This window comes from Myodes glareolus, chromosome 1 (assembly GCF_982192425.1).
Source record: "Myodes glareolus chromosome 1, mMyoGla1.1, whole genome shotgun sequence".
In the NCBI taxonomy this organism is placed as follows: Eukaryota; Metazoa; Chordata; class Mammalia; order Rodentia; family Cricetidae; genus Myodes; species Myodes glareolus.
The window spans coordinates 35,786,297-35,801,482 of NC_142026.1; the positions used below are offsets into that span (position 1 = coordinate 35,786,297).

The 15,186-nt window shown below is 43.9% G+C and overlaps 1 protein-coding gene across 4 annotated transcripts in view; it reads right to left on the reverse strand.

Annotated features, from left to right (window-relative positions):
- The window catches only part of Stk25 (serine/threonine kinase 25), a 41,923-nt gene extending 28,348 nt beyond the window's left edge, over positions 1-13,575 (reverse strand). For 2 of the 4 annotated variants that reach the window (XM_085696246.2, XM_085696248.2), the window contains exon 1: positions 13,380-13,574. The gene's annotated coding sequence lies outside the window, so the exon portion shown is untranslated. Of the gene's footprint in view, positions 1-13,379 lie in introns of all 4 variants that reach the window. The other 2 variants (XM_087905808.1, XM_085696252.2) reach the window with 2 other exon arrangements.
- Between the last annotated feature and the right edge of the window lie 1,611 nt (positions 13,576-15,186).

The window sequence follows — 15,186 nt, forward strand, 5'->3', positions numbered from 1 at the left end:
TTCGAGATTTGAGGTGTAGGGGAGTTGCCTCTTTTTGATCTGGGGAATGTGGAGAGAGGGTCAGCTGGCCACTCCTCCACTGTTTCTTTGATCTACCAAGTTTTCACTGCAATATCTGACTCCTTAGTCTTTATTGGTAATAGGACAACTTAGATAAAAACCACAGCTCCATTATCTGTGGTGCTCTCAATATTCGTATCCTCCAAGCTCCTGCAGAACAGCTCACCAAGGTATGAGCACTCAGTGGATTTTCCCACCCAAAGTTCCAAAGTCTTCTCACACTCATCCCCAAACAATGGTCAGGTCTGTCGTAACAACTCCCCACTATCCTGGTACCGACATCTATCCTAGTTAGGGGTGCTGTTGTGCTGTTGCTGTGATGAAACTATAACCAAAGCAAACTAGTGAGGAAAGAGTTTATTTCACTCACACTTCCATCTCACTGTTCACCATCAAAGAAAGTCAGGACAGGAACTCAAACAGAGCAGGAACACAGAAGCAGGAGGTGATGCAGAGGCTGTGGAGGTGTGCTGCTTACTGGCTTGCTCCTCGTGGCTTGCTCAGCCTTTCTTATCCCAGTTCAGAGATGGCTCCACCCAAAATGGGCTGGGCCCACTCATATCAATCACTAATTAAGAAAGTTTCCCTACAGGCTGTCTACAGTCAGAACTCGTGGAGATATTTTCTTTTCTTTTTTTCTCTTTCTTTCTTTCTTCATTCCTTTCTTTTTTTCTTCCTCTATTTATTTTATTTTGGGGTGGGGGTTCAAGACAGGGTTTTTTTTTAAATATATTATTGGTTGTCTTGGAACTTGCTCTGTAGACTAGGCTGGTGTTAAACTCCCAGAGATCCTCCTGCTTCTGCCTCCCAGTTCTGGAATTAAAGGTGTGCTCCATAATCACTTGGCTGGAAATATTTTCTTAACTGAACTAACCAACACAAATTGTAAAACTTAAAGCATCCCCCATGTGCTGGGTGCTAGTCCCAGCACTTGGGAGGCAGAGGCAGGTGAATCTCTGAGTTTGAGGCCAGCCTGGTCTGGTTTACAAAGTGAGTTCCAGGGGAGCCAGAAATACACAGGAAAACTGTGCCTCAAAAAAAACCAAACAAACAAAAGACAAAAACAAACAAAAAAATCCCTCAAAATGTTCATTTGTTGAAACATTGGTTCCCCTTTGGGAGGTACTATTGAAAAGTGACCAGATCCTAAGGGCTCCGACCTAGTCAGTAGATTGTTAGATTCTATCAATAGATAGATAGACTTCATCCCTGATAGATTCATAGCATAATAGGGCATAATAGGGAAATAAGTGGGGACAGGCCTTGGAAACGTATACCTTGTCCAGGCCTATCCCTGCCCTCCTCTCTTCCAGGCTCTCATAGATGAGCTATTGTGTAGAACCACATGCTCTTGACATTATGGTCGGTCTTGCCTCAGGCTTCAGTAATGGAACTACCCAGCAATGTACTGAACCATCTAAAACCATGATCCAAAAGATATACTTTCTACTTTATGTGAGGTATTTTGTTGCAGAAATAGGAAACAACATAATTTCCAACATGAACAAAAAAGGCCAACATTAAGCAACGACTTGCCAGGCGGTGGTGGCACATGCCTTTAATTCCTGCATGTGGTAGGCAGAGACCAGCCTAGTCTAAACAAAGTGAGTTCCCAGATAACCATAACTGTTATACAGAGCAACCCTGTCTCTAAAAACCAAAAATTCCACAAGCGAACAAACAAAAAACCAAAACAATTACATAAAACAAGTTGATAACTTGACAGGCAACAGGAAGTGCAGAGAAATCGTGTTCCAAAAAATGTACTAGAATGTGCAAAGGGATTTGAAAAACATCCCCTACTCATAAAACAACAAGAATGCTTCAAGTAACTGCCCAAGAAAAAGTTCCCAAAAGATGAAAAATACGCTCAATTAAAACTGTTAGGACACCATGTAGTGGTAGTGCATGCCTTTAATCCAGGTACCCAGAGGCAGAGGCAGGTGAATTTCTGTGAGTTCAAGGCCAGCTTGGTCTACAGAGTGAGTTCCAGGACAGCCAGGGATATACAGAGAACTCCTGTCTTGAGAAGAAAAAAAAAAGTAACAAAAACAAAACAACAAAACAAACAATAAAACCTGTTAGGTAACTTTTCAGAAAGCTCATGTCTGGAACAATAACTCTGGGGAGAATTATGTAAGAGGGTAAGGGGCACTGCTATGGGACAATCCTTTTCTACACAATGAATATGTGTCACTCTCATTGGTTAATATAAAGCTGACAGGGCAGTAGCTGGGCAGGAAGTTAGGCGGGAAAGTCAAACTGAGAATGATGGGAAGAAGGAGGGTGGAGTGAGGAGACACCAGCCATCCACCATGCAAGCAGGGCATATAGAAAATAAGGTAACAAACCACGATCCATGTGACAAAGTATAAATAGAAACATGGGTTAATTAAAATGTAAGAGTTAGTTAGTAACAAGTCTGAGCTATCAACCGAGCATTTACATTTCATATTCAATCTCTGGGTTGGTTATTTGGAACCAGGTGGTCAGAGCAGGAAACGTCGGTTTATAGGGCAGCACAATTCTTTCCTAAAATCTCAAAGTGCACCCAGATACTCTATAAACCTTGCAAAGACTCCATATCCTACTTCTAATCCATGGTTTCATTCTTTCAGTTGCTTGCCTCCAACATAGAACCTTGGGAAACAAAGATTTAGACCAAATCATTATTAGTTTTTGCCCTTGATACATTTTACACAGTTGTCAATACTTTTTGATACTTTGTAAATAAAGACAACTAGCCTTTCCAGGTTGGAAGGTAGGGGAGAAAGAGGGAAGGAAAGGTACCCAGAAACCACTGTACTCAGAGAAACCCAGGAAACCTCACGAAGAAGCTGCAAGGAGGATAATCCACAGCCAGTCCAAAGCCATTTAGCCACCCTGATGCCTGGCAGTGAAGGTCTGCGCGGATGAGGCTTGGGGTAGCTCCACAAGCTGGGGAAGGTGATGATAACCTGTTTTGTTTTGTTTTGAAGTTGGACTGTGACTATACCTCAATGCATAGACTGTTTTGCAGCCTGGAGGCTCTGGGCTCAATCTCTATCTCTTTATGAACCAAGCAATGGGTAGCATAAGTCTATTATTCCTGAACTTGGGAAAAAAATAAGAAGGAATTCAAAGTAATCTTTGGCTTTGTAGTTAACTCATAGTCACTCAAGACTACCCAGTCTGACAAAGCAAACAAACAAAAACTAATAAAGAAGGAAGCCAACAGTTAAGCATGCTTCTTGTTCTTGCAGAGGACCGGTGTTCAGGTCTACAAAATTTCATGGGACAGCTCACAACCACCTGTAACTCCAGTTCCACGGAACCTGATACTTTTGGCCTCCATGGGCACCTGAACACACATGCACACACCCAGACACAGATCTCCAAATACATACATAAATAAAAATAAAATAAATTTTTAAGAAAATGAAAATAAAATCAGGCATAGTAGTGCATGTCTTTAATCCCCCACATTTAAGAGGCAGAAAGGTGGATCTCTGAGTTCAAGGCCAGTCATGGTACATAGTGAGACTCTCTCAAAAATAAATAGGAAAAATAAAAATAATAATCACATAAATAAATAAATTGATGTTTTTCCACAGTCACAGCAGTTAAAGCTGTCTCAACCAGTGATTGTAGCTCTGTAGCTACTGGACTACTTCTCAGGCAGTGAACCAGCGGGACTTTTCTATCCCACCAGATCCACCTCCTGCCACTGCCACCAAATACAGTTTTTAAATAAACCTTTATCATTCTATTTAACAATAAGACTCAGGAGTCAGAGGCTGGGGTGAAAACCTGCTAGCTCAGAGAGGTTGAGGAGCAACTTGCTGACCTTCTCTCTTCACTGATGTCTCAGAAAGAGTGTATCCTTCGACTCCACCAAACCCAAAAAAAAAAAAAAAACAAAAACAAAACCCTGCACACACAAAGTTCCTCCCTACTCCGTCCTGTGCATCTCTATCCATCTTCCGGGCTCCCTCTGACTCTCTGTGACTACAGCTACTTGCTGGCTCTGCCTCCTGACCCAAGGTTGATTTTATTTAATTAACAAATACAAACTCCGGGTTCACAGTATGTTTGAATATCCCACAACAATAAATGAGAGAGAGAGAGAGAGAGAGAGAGAGAGAGAGAGAGAGAGAGATCATAACTGGAGAGTTGGCTCAGCAGTTAAGAGCACCGACTGCTCTTGCAAAGGACCTGAGCTTGGTTTCCAGCACCAAGTTGGTTTCTAGCTGACAGTTACATGGGCAGCTCACCAATGCTTGTAACTCCAACTCCAGGAGATCTATTGCCCAGTTCTGAACTCTACACACTCCTCACCATGGGTTGGGCAGGAGGAATACGAAGAATGTATGTATCAGCTCAGAGATTATAACAATATACCAAAGCCTGGTCACCTTAACAAAACCAACAAACAAAATCTGTTCCCCACAGTTCTGGAAGCCGGGAAGCCCAAAATGAAGACGGTAGCTAGTTCAGCTCCTGGCCAGGTGGGCTGTGTACCACTGCCTGCTCACTGAGGCTCTCAGGACTGAAAGAGGGTGGGACCTGGCAACTCTCCTTAAGACATCCTATCATAGCCTGGAGGCGGTGGAATAGGCCTTTAATCCCAGCACTCAGGAGGCAGAGGTAGGATCTCTGTGAGTTGGAGGCCAGCCTGGCCTACAGAGTGAGTTCCAGGACAGCCAATTATACAGAGAGAAACCCTGTCTCAAAAAAAAAAAAAATCCTATCACTGTCTCCACACTGTGACCTTATTTAACTTCACCTCTTGGAGACTCCCTTTCCAAATATTGTCTCTTTGAGACTCAAGGGGTCTTAGTTAAGGCTTCGATTGCTGTGAAGAGACACCATCACCACAGAAACTTATAAAGGCAAGCATTACCTGGGGCTGGCTTACAGTCCTGAGATTTAGTCCATTATCACCATGGCTAGACGCATGGGCACACGCAGGGGCACACGGTGTTGGAGAGATAGCTGAGAGTTCTACATCTGGATCCACAGGCAGCATGCAGAGAGTGTGAGACACTGGGTCTGGCTTGAGCTTGTGAAACCTCAAGGCCTGCTCCCAGTGACACACCCACTCCAACAAGGCCACACCCACTCCAACAAGGCCACACCCACTCCAACAAGGCCGCACCTCCTAATAGTACCTGTGAGCCATTTTCATTCAAACCACCACACAGGGCTTCATCAGATGAGGTGGGGGAACACAGTTCAGGCCAGAGCAAGGGTTTCCAAGGATAGACATTCTAATAGAGTAAGGCAGAATACATTTTATTGACTTATAATCAGAAGACATGCAACCTCACTGCCAATGACACACTCAACCCAGTTAAATGGGAGAAAGCATCAAAATCCTTCCTGGTGGCAGGAGTGTGAGATCTTAGGGAGACTCTGCCCAAATCTCAGTTACATTGTGCGAACATGAGAAATGGGACGTTTGGCACTTACTGCAGTGTTGGAGAGGGAACCTCACACCATAGGTAAGCACAACCTCTGAGCTACAGCCTGTTCTAAAGGTAATTCTGAAAAGAAAGTCTTCTGTAGCAAATATGCTGTGTTATGGTGAGGACGTTTCACTATGTAGACAAGCCTCAAATTCAGAGTTACAATTGCCTCTGCTTCCCAAGTGCTAGGATTAAAGGTGTAAGCACTGTAGCCAGTCTCTCTTTGGATCACCAGCTCCCAAATAATGACACGGAGGTTTCTTATTCATTCTGAAACCTTGGCCTTAGCTTAGGCTTGTTCTCAACTAGCATTTTTTAATTAAACCATTTCTTCTAATCTGTGTCTGTCACATGGCTTGTTTCTTCTCCTCCATACCTCCGACTTGCTCTGAGTCTCTCTGGCAAAACCTACCTCTCTTCTTCCCAGAGTTCCTATCTCTTTCCGGAAGTTCCATCTATCCTCTCCTGCCTCACTATAGGTCATTCAGCTCTTTATTAAACCAATCAGAAAGTGCCTTAGCAGAGACACATCTTCACAGGGTACAAAAAAGATTATCCCACAACACAGCACACCAGCTTGTAAGTTGATTTTCAACATTTAGAATTACACTATAGATAGACAAGAAATATTTACTTGTGGTTTCAGAACAGAATGTGAGGAATTTCCCAGTCTTAACTGTAAAAGTCAAGCAGGAAATGGAACCTAGCAGGAGGAGCAGAGCCAGGGAAGCCCCACTGAGGTTTTACAGCCACCAAATGTCTAAGGCCCCCTTAGTTATGATCCACCAAGAGCAAACACGGCAGTGTGAATTCTGCCTCCACCACAGCTGGGGTCTCAGGGGTGGGAGACAAGGTACTAGGAGAATTTCTTTGGTGGATAAATAATTTTGAGGGTGGGAAAATGACTCAGCTGGCAAAGCACTTGTCATGCAAGTGCGTGAACTTGAGTGCAGGTCTCCAGAACCCACATAGAAGCCAAGAAAGGTGGAACGCTTCTGTAATCCTGGCGCTGGGAAGAGGGAAGCAGGACAGGCAGCTGGCCAAGTTGACAAGCTCCAGATTCACTGAGAGAATTTGTCTCAAAAAATAAGGTAAAGGGGACTGAAGATGACACTCAATGTCAACCTCTGCCCTCTACATGCAAATGTGTAAGCATGCACGTGCACACACATGCATGCAACATGTAGAACACACACATATGTACACATGCACACGCGCGCGCACATACACACACACACACACAGAGTAGGAATTTTTGAGACTCCAAGCCCACAGAGCAATTCTTCCCACCTTGTCTTCACCTGGTGTGACTTGCAGGTTCTGATACTGATAAACCAACTAAGACCTTCCAGACTTGAAGAAAGGCACGAAGGCTCTTAAAAGTGCCCTCTGCGGGTCAGCAGCATAAATAAAAAGCAGCTTTCTTCTACAGCAACCCAATGAAACTGCACTGCTCCAGGGATAAGAGATGGTATCAGGCAGTGTGACAGCCAGACAGGAACTGATCTACAGATCTCATCAGAAATAGCCAGAGCAGCACAGCGGTGCTGAGATGGGACCCAGAGCCATGAGAATGATAAGCAAGACCTCTACCGATGACCTCTAACCCCAACCACCAGTGATGTCGGGTTATTTATGGGATATCTCTCTCTCTCTCTCTCTCTCTCTCTCTCTCTCTCTCTCTCTCTCTCTCTTTCTCTCCTGCATAGTATATGTGGCTTAGATCTATATTTTCCCACTTCACAATCATGGGCTCCCTCTTCTTCATGATAATCATTTTCCCCACTATGCATAAGCTTCACACACACACACACATACACATACACACACGAATTTCTGATAATCCTGTCATAATATAACGTTAGGGTTATAAGACTTGCACTATCAAGCCTGCAAGCCTGCTTTATGCGTTGGTGAGGATTTAACCCAGGTCCCATTTGTGTTTTTGCTTTTAGAATGACATTCAGAAAAATCATTACCATGACCAACGGCAAGGAGACTTCTTCTGCACTTCTAGAAGTCCTGTGTTTCTAGATCAGGTGTGTAAATCTTTGGTCTATTTGGTGTTGGTTTCTGTGCATCGTATTTGGCAAGGATACAGCTTCTTTTGTGTTTGGCCATCCATTTTCTCAGCACTGCTTGGTGGTGATACTGTCTTTCCCTTCTGTGTATTCCCGGGAGCTTTGTTGAGGACTGACTGCTACCTGAGTCTGTCTGTAGTCAGGGCTACTATAACCAAACATTCAAAGCTGTGTAACTTGTAAGAAAGACATTTATTTATTTATCTATTTATTTATTATGTATACAATATTCTGTCTGTGTGCATGTCTGCAGGCCAGAAGAGGGCACCAGACCTCATTACAGGTGGTTGTGAGCCACCATGTGGTTGCTGGGAATTGAACTCAGGACCTTTGGAAGAGCAGGCAATGCTTTTAACCACTGAGCCATCTCTCCAGCCCAAGAAAGGCATTTCTTTCTCCCATATCTGATGACTGAAAGGGCCAAGATCAATATGCTGGCATATGATGCGGCCTTCCTATTGCATTTTTCCACAATGGGAGGATAAGGAGACAGAAGAAAGACAGCCGGGGGTCGTTTCATTGGCATTAGTCCATTCATGAGGGTGGAACCCTCACAGCCCAGGTGCTGCTTGAGGGTCTTATCTCTCGATGCTATTACAATGGTAATTAAATTCCAACATGAGTTTTGAAGGGGCTAACCATTCAAACCACAGAAACTATGTATTTGTAGTTTTTTTCCTGGACTTTCCTTTCTTCTGTTCCATTTGTCTGTGTGTTTGTTTTTACCCCAATATCTTACTGTTTTGACTATTATAGTTTTGAAATATGGTTTACAATCATGAAATGTCCCCAAGATGTCTCCAACTTTTTTTCTTTTTGTATATTTTTTTATTTTATGTATATGAGTGTTTGGCTTAGACATATGTATGTGTACCATTATGTGTGTGTCTGGTGCCCATGGAAGTCAGAAGAGGGTATCAGATCCCTTGGAACTGGAGTTATGGATGGTGTAAGACACCATGTGAATGAATGGTTTAATTAAAAAGTGCTAGTTGGAAACAAGCCTAAGCTAAGGCCAAGGTTTCAGAATGAATAAGAAACCTCCGTGTCATTATTTGGGAGCTGGTGATCCAAAGAGAGACTGGCTACAGTGCTTACACCTCTAATCCTAGCACTTGGGAAGCAGAGGCAATTGTAACTCTGAATTTGAGGCTTGTCTACATCGTGAGTTCCAGCTCAGGATACATAATGAATTGAACCCAGGTCATATGAAAAACTAATGAGTGCTCTTAAACACTGAGCCATCTCTTCAGCCCCTTCCATCTGTTTTTTTTTTCTGTTTTTTCCAGTATTAGGGATAGAATTCAGGCTACCACCCATACTTTTTGAAGCACTGTCTCCTTATTTAGCCCAGGCTGGCCTTGAACCCATGATCCTCTTTGCCTCCATGTCTTCTCTAGGGTTGACATGTGTGTGGCATCCAGTCCTGCTTCAGCTGTTTGCCATTTCCAGATGGCGTAGCTATTTGAGGTCCTTTGTGACTCTATATGAAACTTAGAACTATTTTTTTCTATTTCTGTGAAAAACATCCTAGGAGTTTTTGCTAGGGCAGCATGGGAGCTGCAGACCCCTCCCTCAGGCAGCACGGACCACCTCATTTCTTTACTTCTTAGTATCCTCACCTTTAGAGGGGGTGACACATGTGTCTGTTGTGAAGCTCAAGCCAGTGGTGGCACACACCTTTAATCCTCACTCAGGAGGCAGAGACAGTCAGACCTCCGACAAGCCTGAGCTACACAAATAAACTTTGTCTAAAAAATATATTATATATAATATATATGTATATATATCAACATTATATCTGTTATTCCTTCTGCTCTGGTCCCTTTAAGGGCAAACCACACCCACTCCCAGCCACTTCTGACCTCCCTCGTCGCCATCTTAACTCTCTCTCTTCTGTTCCCGTCTCTCGGTGTGTGCACACGTGTCTCTGTCTCTCTCTATGTCTCTCTCCATGTCTCTCTCTCTCCCTCTTCTTTAAGTAATAAATATTTAGCTTTATGTTTACCCTTACATCTATTTATTATGTCCTGTACGCCTTTTATCCACCAACTCCACCCGCCAGCTCTGTCACTCGCCGCGTGGAACCTGTACCTGTTCTGGCGGCAGCCTCTGCCTGGACTAGCCTGCCTCGGTCACCTGCCAACACATTATTTTTTAAAGAACAAAAATATCTATGGGATTTATACAGTTTATTAGAATGACTTATAGGCAGTGGTCCAGCTAATCTAACAATGGCTGGCTATGAACAGAAGGTTCAAGAACCCAATAGTTGCTCAGTCTACGAGACTGGACATCTTGGCTGGTCTTCAGTAGATGCTGGAATCCTGAAGAGGTAGACTGTAATGCCAGTGAAGGAATGACCTTGCTAGCAAGGCAAGGGCAACCAGGAAAAGAGCAAAAGCTTCCTTCTTCCTTGTCTTTATTTAAGCTTCAGCTGAGGGTGTGGTCCAGAATAGAGGTGGGTTTTCCTAGCTCAAATGATCTAGTGTGTCTTCCTAACTCAAAAATCCAGACTGGAAGTGGATCTTCCCATTTCAAATTAAGCAAAAATCCCTCACAGGTGTGCCCCTCCATTTTGGGGTTCTAATTAATTCCAGATGCAGTCAAGTTGACAACCAAGAATAGCCATCACACTGACTCTAGTCTCTTTTGACTGATAGCTTTATTCTCTCTCCCCATCTCTGTTACTCCCTTGTAACCCCTAAGGTAAGAGTAGAGAGGAGAAGCCCAGGCATGAGAGTCCACCTGCTCTCCTTCCTGGAACCCAAAGAGGAAAGGAGAAAGGCATGATACTCAGGCTCCCACACACTGAGGAAAGCTGGGCACTTGCTATCCCTCTCTTCTCCCTTGCACTCCAGAACTGGGCCACCCATGCGGCATAGGATTAAGATTAATTCCCATGAGAAATGTAAAAACTACAAACAAAATTCCTATTAAAAATAAGCATTGGGTCTTGGAATAAAAAAAGGAATAAAGAAAGGAAGAAAAGAAGGAAGGAAGGAAGGAAGAAGGAAGGAAGAAGGAAGGAAGAAGGAAGGAAGGAAGGAAGGAAGGAAGGAAGGAAGGAAGGAAGGAAGGAAGGAAGGAAGGACTACTCATTGACTCTGGAATTGAGTCGTTTTCACACCCTATTGTCTCATTTTTCTCTCAGAGCAGCAGTTATTACCAGCCCCAGGGGCCTTTGAAGAATCCCAGGCACACATAGAAGTGCACACAAAGGCATCCCATGCACCCCCCCCCACTGCACAGCATGCACAGAACATCTCACATAGGACACCTGCCTGATCTTTCTGACAACAGATTCTAAATCTAGGCCAATACCTACGGATGGACTGCATCTCTGTGATGAGCTTGGGGTGTGTCCTGACCTTTGCTAAACCATGACCCCTATGATGATGTCACACGAGAGCACAGGGACATTTCCTGGAAGAGAATCACTGAGTCAATGCGTGCAAACATCTGAAATGTTAAAGGGGACACTGCCCTCCGTAGAACTAACATCCCTGCCCTCGTTCCCAGGAGGTGGGGTCTCTGCCCCTGAGACAGCATTTACAGCGCTCGGGTTCTCAGTGTTTCCGCATTGCAGCTCATTTGATTCTCTTATACTTGGGGGGAGGGTTTGTTATTATCCTGAGCCGTGGCAGAGGCCGCCAGGGTGTTCAAGACTTCCTTATAGCCAGAGCTTATCTGAGTCGGCAGCAATGTCCAGACTACCGCCTAAAACTGGCTTTCCAGTCCAGACACCGCCTAAAGCTGACTTTCCATTTTGAAACTGTTTTTGCTTGTCTGGCACATCTTCAAAATATTCTGTGACTCTAGTTTCAAATCCCATTTGGTCCCCAGATCTGTGTGTGTGTGTCTGGAAGACAAGAACTTCTGACACAGACACACAGCGCTGTGAGTCCACTCTTACAAATGAACAAGCAGCGGCCTCAAGTCTGAGGCTAAGCTGGTATAAAAAGCAGATTCCATGCCAGCCAGGACAACATAGTGAGACTCTGGCTAAAAGCAACAAAAAACTTAAAGCGAAGATTCCCACTTGTGTAAAAGTGGACAAGATTCCAGATTTGCCCTTTTCCTCACAGAAAATGCCAGCTCTCAGCCCACAGAAGACACACAGGAACAAGTCCCTGTGCCAGCTGCAAGCTCACCGTGTTTGTTCTCTGGTAGTTCAGGGCAGAACAAGCTGATAAGACGGAAACAAGTAACTTTAAAACTTATGTAAATGAGTGACCCAAGCCAGAGTAAAGTTGGAAGAATCCACGCAAGTTCAAAGTCAGGCAGGGCTACAAATTGCAAGACCCACTCTCAAAACACCCAAAGAGGAATAATCTTGGAACAGAGGCCAGCCTGGTCTACATCTTAAGTTCAAGGCCAGTCTGGCCTACATAATGAGTTCAAGACCAGACTGGTCTACATAGGGAGACTCTGTCTCAAAAAAAAAAAAACCCAAAAAACAAAAAACAAAACAAATCAAAACAAGCAAACAAAAAACACAAAGGGACTGAAGGATAGCTCAGAGGTCAAAAGCACTGACTGCTTGCTCTTGCAGAGGACCTGGGTTTGGTGACTAGAACCCAAGGTGGCTCCTAGCTGTCTCTCCTTGGGTAACAGGCACTCACACAGCACACAGCCTGTGTAGACACATAATAAAAATAAACCTCTAAGGAACGCACACAGAGGGGGCTGGGTAAAGTAGTCACCATGCAAGTGTGAGCACCTGTGATCCCAGCCCCAGAACATGCGCTGAGCTGGGTATTGGTAATTCCAGTGCTCCAGCAACATGAGTGTGGAGACAGGAGGATTCCCCAGAAGATCACAGGCCGGGTAGCCTGATGTGCGCCGTGAGGAACGATGAAGAACGCTGTCTCAAACAAGGTGGATGGTGAAGACTGAGTCCTCGAACCTCCAAACATATACCACGGAACACACATGCATACCCGACCTCACGCGTGGATATGTGTGAATACATATACACACACACACACACACACACACGCACACACACACAAAGAAGGCTGGGCGGTGGCCAGCATAAGGACCTGAGTCCAGACACTCAGTCCTCACATGAAAACACAACATGTAACTCCAGTACTGGCTAGCAGAGACAGGGAGATCCCTAGGGCTCACTGGCTAGCCAGTCTCGCTGAAACACAATGTCCAGGGTCAGTGAGAGATCCTGTCTCCCACCGTGATGGGGAAGGGCTGGAGAGGTGGCTCAGCAGCTGAGAGAGCTTACTGCTCTTCAGTTCCCGGCACTGCCTCCAGGAGCACCCCTCCCCCGAACGTGGCATATACCCACACACACAGAGATACACATGTATACATAAATAATAATAAATATTCTTTAAGCGAAGCGAAGAATCAATTGAAGAATCTCTGGCCTCTAGATATGCCTACATGGGTGACGGTACTCATGGGTATATGTACAGATGCATCCGCCTACAGACAAGCATACATAGAAAAAAGGAAAGGGTGGGAAAGGAGACCCACACCCACATACACAAAGAGAAAAGAGAACCCACAGATGGGAGAAAATGTTTGCAAATTATACACCTGATAAGGTTTAAGACCCCGAATAGACAAAGAACTGCCACCCAGCAATGATATGTTAAGCTAAAATTCAAAATGGGCAAAGAACTTAAACAGACATTTCTTCAAAGAAAGTATATGGATAGCTTGCTGTATTAGACTCCTCTAGAGTAACAGAACCCATAGAATATATATATATATATATTAGATTTATATATGATTTATTATATATATATGATTTATTAGAACGACTTACAGGCCACAGTCCAGCTAATCCAACAATAGCAGGCTGTAAATGGAAAGTCCAAGAATCCAGCAGTTATTCAGTCCACAAGGCTGGATGTCTTGGCTGACCTTCTGTATATGCTGGAATCCTGAAGAAGTCGGCTCTAATACTGATGAAGGAACAGACACTTGCTAGCAAAGCAAGAGCAGCAGGCAAAGAGCCGGCTTCCTTCTTCCTTGTCCTTATATAGGCTGCCAGCAGAAGGTGTGGCTCAGAGTAGAGCCGGGTTTTCCCACTTCAAACCAAGCAAAAATCCCTCACAGATGCGCCCCAGTGTTGGGGTTTGTTAATTCCAGGTGTAGTCAAGTTGACAACCAAGAACAGCCATCACACCAACTAAATCAAGATAAAAAGACTGGAAAGCCGAGTTTAGTGGCACATCTCTAGAGTCCCAGTCCTCAGAAAGCTGAGGCAGGAGGATTGCCTGTCTCAAGAAAAGGTGAGCTTGGGTCAGGGCCTGGAGATGTAGTTCAATTGGCAGAAAGTTTTCTTAAACCAGGGAGAACCAAGAGAGGGCTGGAGAGATGGCGAAGTGGTTAGGAGGGAGTACTGCTTTTGCCGAGGACCTGAGTTCAGTTCCCAGAACCCAAGTCCAATGCTCACAATCGCCTGTAGCTCCAGCTCCAAGGGATCCGCCACCCCTGGGCTCCTCTGGCATCCACATCCATGCATACATACCCCACCCCATCTCCACACACACATAAAATCTAAAAAAATGAAATAAATATTAAAACAAAACAAAAAACAAGGAACTAAAAGAAGGGGGGAAACCCCTGTCATCTTGATAGTTACTTGTGTTTCCTGTTGGCTGGGTGTCAAGCTGTAACACAACTGATAAAGCCCAAATCACCTGTAAAAAGCTCTGCATGGCGCACATGCTGTAGTCTCTACACTAAGGAGGCCCACTAAGAGAATCACAGCAAGTTTGAAATCAGCTTGGTCTACACAGTCTCCCTCAAAAAAAAAAAAATCAAAACAAAATTGTCCATAAAGATAATGCTGGGCTGGCAGACCGCTAAGGAGATAAAGCACTTGACAATCTGACTTTAAGCCCTGGGAGCCACAGAGTAGGAGAGAACCAGATCCTGAAAGTTGTCCTCTGGCCTACATATACATTCACACACACACACACACACACACACATATACATATACACATACACACTCACACACATACATACATATTCACACACACATACATACACACATATATTTACACACACAAATGTAAGAAAATTTATGATAATGTTTATGTTAGTTTTTCTAAAGTTTCAAGACACTACAAAAGATAAATTTAGTGATAGTATAGATATAGATATATAGATATATAAATAATAAAGATTTTTTTTAATCCTAAAACCAAATTTTGCTCCATGTTTATTTTATCAGTCTGTTCTGGACATTAATAGAAATCTTTAAAAGCTCCCTGACAGACAGGACATCAGTCTCATAAATAGACCTGTGAACGCCCTCCAAATCAACTTTATTTGACCTTTTTTTCTTTTTTCCTTTGTTTTTTTTTTTTTTTTTGGTCTGGTTTGTGTGTGTGTGTGTGTGTCTGGTTTTTTTTTTTGTTTTTTGTATTTTTGAGACAGAGTTTCTCTGTATATCTCTGGCTGTCCTGGAACTCACTCTGTAGACTAGGCTGACCTCAAACTCAGGGATCCACCTGTCTCTACCTCCTGAGTGCTGGGATTAAAGACGTACACCACCATGCCCAGAAACATATTTGACTTTTCAACAACAGATATAAAATAAAGACAGTCCACAGGCCCAGG